This window comes from Castor canadensis, chromosome 2 (assembly GCF_047511655.1).
Source record: "Castor canadensis chromosome 2, mCasCan1.hap1v2, whole genome shotgun sequence".
Classification (NCBI taxonomy): Eukaryota; Metazoa; Chordata; class Mammalia; order Rodentia; family Castoridae; genus Castor; species Castor canadensis.
In genome coordinates this window covers 177,547,341-177,553,385 of record NC_133387.1, presented here as the reverse complement: position 1 = coordinate 177,553,385, position 6,045 = coordinate 177,547,341, and the positions used below count along the sequence as shown (strand labels likewise).

The following is a 6,045-nucleotide window of genomic DNA, read 5'->3' as shown; positions in this document are numbered from 1 at the left end:
CTGACTTCAGTTAACTTTTCTTAAATTCTGGAGTGAATCCTTTCATAGGAAAGAGAGCAATAATTGAGTTTTTTTTGGGGTTTTGAAGACAAATTGTCATAGCACTGAACTGATCTCTGCTACTGACTGTCTCTGACACATTCTTGTACCTCTGCAATCTTCACTTTCTCCATTTATAAACAGCAATGTGAATATGACCTCCCTTATTTAATTGAAGTCAGGAATTACTAAGATCATGAATGTTACATGCTTAGCACAGAGCCTGGCAGAGAAATGCCTTGCTGATTTTCACTTTTCTAACTAAGATACCTGGCAAGGAGATTCTTCTAGGTAGTCCATTAATTCCTTGTTCTTTCTGTATTAACATCATCAAGTGATTTCAACTTTTGCTTATTAGGAATTAATTTAGTCTATATCCTCCCTTCTCAGATGGGCCTTGATCCACTCAAATTGTTCTTATTAATTTTACTCCCTGATAAACATAAAAAATGTCTTTGATTTTCTTTGAATCTCACCTCAGCAGGGCATGTAGCCCGCATGTCTTTCAGGCTCATACCTAGGACCTTGGCCAGGTCTTCATTCAGATCTCAGGAGCCATTTGGATTTTGGTGGTAAATCAGGTACAGAAGATTATCCTTTCCAAGAGCTTTCAAGAAGGAGGGAGGGAGAAAGGGAGAGAGAGAGAGAGAGAGAGAGAGAGAGAGAGAGAGAGAGAGAGAGAGAGAGAAAGAATATGGAAGGATGGAAAATCATGATGCTTTTAGCCCCTTTGCATGTCTGACACGGGCTGCTGAATTAGAGATAAGTAAGGCTGCAGCAAGGATGATGTAGAGAAATTCTTTAGAGAGCCTCCAGATCAATCTTCAAAACCAATTTGTGAAAAGATGACCAGAGATCAAAACAGGATGACAGTTGAGCAGTGATCCAAACAGGATGGCAGCAGTTTCAAAGGTCAAGGACCTGTCTGCATGCAATGTTTGTAGGTATGGATGGCAAAAGGGTCCTGTGAAACTGCAGGTCACACCAGACTCCAGTGGAGTAGAAGGTTTCAGGGTCCTAGATTATAGACTAAGGAACCTAGTTGACCCTGGTAAATACAGGGACTGGACAAATCTCATCTTCAGCCTAAAGCATTTTAAATCATTTATCTCCTAGGTAGACAAAGCTACAAGACAGAAGAGCATTATAGATTAATTAGTTCTTTATTTTCCATAGATGAGGGAAACAAACTGAGGCCCATCTCACCTTGGCAACTTTTCAAGTTGTTTATCTTGGTGGGAGGATGTGACTTTCCCATCTCACAGGTAGCCTTTTTGGAAGACATGAATATTTTCCATAGGCCATGAGTTGCAACTCGGAATCTGCATTGTCCTGTGTGTGTGACAGACAAATACTGGTGAGAAAGTGTCCTTGGAAAGATGGTCACTAGACCATAGTGGCACTGTTAAACATTGAGGTGTGGCGATTCTCACCATTTGGCTGGGATGTCATGGTGTTCTTCGGAGGCACATTCCCTCTGGATAAAGACAACCCTACTCGGTGGGAACACTGCACAACCTGAAAAACACCAGGGCACACATTGAGACTAAAGAAGTCCTGCTCCCTAAATAAGGCAATGATAATAAAGTATGACCATTTAAGGCACAAACTCCTCTCTTCAGTTACCGCCCACATTATACCATTCTCTCATAAGTCCTTCTGCACATACCCTTACCCTCTCACCTCCCTTTTTATTCTGAAATCCCTGATACATACTAAAGAATCTCTCCTGTCCCTTTAGTTTCATTATGGGAGGTTTCATGCAATTAATTTTTTTTTACTTATATATATTATACCTATGTATATACCTATATATATAAATATATATACATATATATTTATTTCATGTCTATACACAAATAGTTTTCTCTCTGGAGAGTATTAAGAATTGATCAAACTTCAATCTATGAACAATACCTACTCTACATGATGAAAAATCTCTCATTCAAGTTTACACTGATTTTTTTTATTCTTATTAACTTTATTTTATTTTCTTTTATTCATATGTGCATACAATGTTTGGGTCATTTCTCCCTCCTTCCCCCCGCCCCCTCCCTTACACCCCTGGTCCTCCCTCTCCCTCCCTACCCCCTCTCTACCAGGCAGAAACTATTTTGCCCTTATCTCTAATTTTGTTGAAGACAGAGTACAAGCAATAATAGTAAGGACTAAGGGTTTTTGCTAGTTGAGATAAGGATAGCTATACAGGGAGTTGACTCGCATTGCTTTCCTGTACATGTGTGTTACCTTCTAAATTAATTCTTTTTGAACTAACCTTTCCTCTAGTTCCTGGTCCCCTTCTCCTATTGGCCTCTGTCACTTTAAAGTATCATTAGTTTCTCTGCATTGAGGCAACAAATGCTACCTAGTTTTTTGGGTGTCTTACCTATCCTCATACCTCTCTTGTGTACTCTCACTTTATCATGTGATCAAAGTCCAATCCCTGTGTTGTGTTTGCCCTTGATCTAATACCTACTCTACATGATAAAAATCTCTCCTCCAAGTTTACATTGATTTACACCCAAGGCTTTTCCCAAAATGTACAATGTGAGACAACATCATGAATTGAGGTATAGAAGATGGGTCAGGGGAGGGTGAAGCGACACATCCAGGCAGCATGTATGGACACAAACCCACATACACTCACACTTGTGTGCACTCATGCATATGCACACATACACACGGGTAGTGAAGTCTGCAGCAGGGTGTCAGCTTACCCAGGGCCTCCCATAGGCTCCTGGCCAGTGCCCAGGCTCAGGCAGGCACAGCAGCCTTCAGGTGAAACCATCATGGAGCAGTGCAGAGGCAGCAAGGCCTCCTCTGCTCCTGGATCTGTATAGAGCCTGCTGGGTCTGTGTAGAGCCTCTCCCGTCCATCTTCCTGAAAAACTCACCCTCTGGACATGCAACAATTTTGAGTAGATGCCCAGAAAAAACTTGGTTCCAGAGGCCTGGAAAGTGTGAACTACACCCTGGGCTGTGACAGGCACTTTGCACCACCTGGACTGTAGGTGGCCAGGGCAGGTTACACTTGTGGAAAAGCAGCACCTGCACATGGAGGCAGAGGGGCCAACAGTGTCCACCCATCCAGAGAGTGAGTTCTACGCAGTCAGCATCTCAAGTCCTCTGTTCAAAGAAATGGGAATTGATTGTCTCCTGCCCCAGTCCCCAACAGGAAGGTCAAAGCCCATGAGGGTACTAAAGGGAGGATCACACCATGGGAATGGATGAGTGTCTTAGAGGCCCTGGGTCCAAAGCTAGACCAAAGGCCACCTGTCTGGATGACAGCCTGAAGGGCTCTGGGAAAGCTGGGGCCTGCAGTTCCTAGTTAGTCCCCACATGCACCAGTCTTGCCTTCTGTCCTTCCTGCACTGCCACATGACAAGGGCCCAGGGCTCTCACTCTATCAGGGCATGGCCAGGCATACGTGATGCTGTATCAGGGAGTCTGAGTTGTCAACTGCAGTCTTGGCAGGGACCTGTTTTCTCCCTCTTCCCAACAGGGCTATATGACAGGAAGACGGTCTTCCATGGAGAGGTCACAGCTCACCCATGCTTGAGACTGCACACAGGTTTGAGAGCATGTCACAGCTGAGCAGATGTGAGTGTTGTTGGCTGGGACACTTAGGGCAAGAGGCCCTGACTCCCTGAAGGTCAGAGTCAACAGCAGACCTAGCTGCACTCCTTTCCTGCTGTGGCTCCTTCTTCCCTTCTTACTGTCCTCTGCAGCCTCCCATCTTCATTCACCCAGTCTAATTGCACAAAACCCTGCACACCCTGGGCTTGGTTGACTGTGGGCTCTGCTGGTCTTGGCTCCTTGTGGTGAGACAGAGCCACTCTGGGGCACTAGTGGAGTCTTGGACAAATCTAGGCTGGGCTTTGTTGTCCTACTTGACCTCAAGGATGGACTGGTTGGTCTGCATAATGGCCACAATGAACCTGTCAATGTAGTCCTGAAGGTGGAAGTTGATCTCTTCCTGCTTCTGAATTGCTTCCATGAGCTTGTCATGAGAGACAGAGCTGACCTCTGCAGCTAGAGACTTGGAGAAGACCTTGGGGAAGAGGCTCTTGGTGCCCTGGATACTGAAGGTGATGATCTGCCCATTCAGTTCATCATTCTGCTTATTCAAGTTGCAGTGGTCCTGATCCAGCTTGCTCTCCAGGGCACAGCTGTTGAACTCCTTCAAGCCCAAGTTACCTGCGACCCTGCCTCTACTCCAACTCCAGTCTGAGGAGGTGCAAGTGCTCCAGATGCTCGTGGAGGTCCTCAATAGGCTACTGGGTTGTCTCCTTGTCCCTTTGGAACTGATGCTGTTTATGGCTCAGCCTGTCCCCTTATTTTCCTGCTCTTCATTGAGCCCCAGCATCATCTCTTCAACCTCATCCAGCAACTTCTGTTTCTCCTTCTCCAGGTGCTTGATGTTGGCCTTCAGACATTGTGTGCAGGACTGTAGCTCTCTATTCTCCTTATCCAGCTGCTGCAGTCTGGCCTGCAGGTTCTCAGTCCCAATGCTCTTCTCATGCTCTATCTTGCACAAGAGCTCCTTCTACTTCTTGGCTTCTGCCAGGACCATCTCCTGGGCACTTAGCTCCTGCTCCTTCAGTTGCTCCTTCAGGGGGTTGGCTCTGTGCACCATCTGGAGGGTCTCCTGACTCAGCCTGCCATACTGCTCCCTGGATGCCATGCTGTCCTTCTCCAGCTGTGACACTCACCTCTCCAGGAAGATGACTTTGTCATCAATTTCCTCTTCCTGGCCTTCCACAGGCTCGGGGGGAGGGTCTTCCAGAGCCTCCATGGTCAGGGCCCCTGAGTTGTGCAGGTACCTTACCACCTTCCTGCTGTAGCACTGCTTGGCTGGACCAGGGGTGAGAAAAGAGTGGTCATTACAGTCCTGCTCCCCATTACAGAAGGTCTCTGGGGTCAGTTCCACTTCACTGCTTTCACCATAATCCTTAAAATGCTCCTCACTGCCAATCACCATGATGACAATTTCACTGTGAGGAGGAGATCTTTTAGCAAGCATTAGCAGTGCACCACAGTCACACTCCTTCACGATGTCCAGGCACTCAGAGGGCACAGCTGATCCAACTGCACTGTTAGCATCCCCCTCAGGCTGCAGGTCAGGGTGCACAAGGATGCTGGTGTCCTCCCCTATGAAGGTCTCACACTCACTGTAGTTGCTCTTGGAGCCTATGTATGCACTGTCTGTCACCTCGATGGCCTCATAGGTGACTAACTCATCAAACTATACAGCACAGGCAAGGAGTCCTCATCCTGGGCAGGTGTCACACTGTATAGCTGGCTGTCAGGATCTTCATTTCTGTGGCCATGATCCCTTGCTGGAAGTCTTTGCAACTAATCACACAGAGCCCACTGGGATACAAGTACTGAATGAAGTCCTCACCTGGTCTGATCTTGGACCATGACAAACTGGATGAAGTCCTATATGCGGACAAAGCTGTCCCCATCCGGGTCTAGAGCATCAAACATGGCTCGGAGACATGAGCCAATCCTACTGGCCTGCCTTGCTGGGCAGCATCAGTGCTGGGCTCAGGTCCAAGGGTGGCCCAGCCTCCTTGGGCTCGCCCGTGGGCGCTCTCCAGGCACGCTCTAGTTAGTGCCCTGGAAACAGGCCACGCACAAGGTCTCAAGCCTCGGGTACTTTGGGCCAGCAGCAAAGCTCCTTGGGCTCCTGGGGCCAGCTGCACCGTGAGTCTGACTCTTCCGGCCAGCAGGACAACGAATGAACTTCCTCAGGGTCCAGGGGCAGCTTCACCTTGCTTTGGGCTTTTCTGGCTGTTAGCGCGGCGCACTGGACTCCTCAGGCTGCAGGAGCCAGCTGCACCGCCGGTCGGGCTCCTCTGTCCAGCTCCACTGTGCTTCTGGCTTCTTGGCCTCTGGGGTCTTCCGGCCAGCGGCGCAGTGCATCGCGCTCCTGGGGCCCTGCGATCCCGCGTGGGCTTTGGGCACGGTTCTTTGAGGCCCGCGGGAGAAGACGGCCGGCCAA

The 6,045-nt window shown here is 48.2% G+C and overlaps 1 pseudogene; it reads right to left on the bottom strand.

Moving 5' to 3' along the window:
* Positions 1-3,924: 3,924 nt before the first annotated feature.
* LOC109677240 (rab11 family-interacting protein 3 pseudogene) lies at positions 3,925-5,966 on the bottom strand (annotated as a pseudogene).
* Positions 5,967-6,045: the final 79 nt, after the last annotated feature.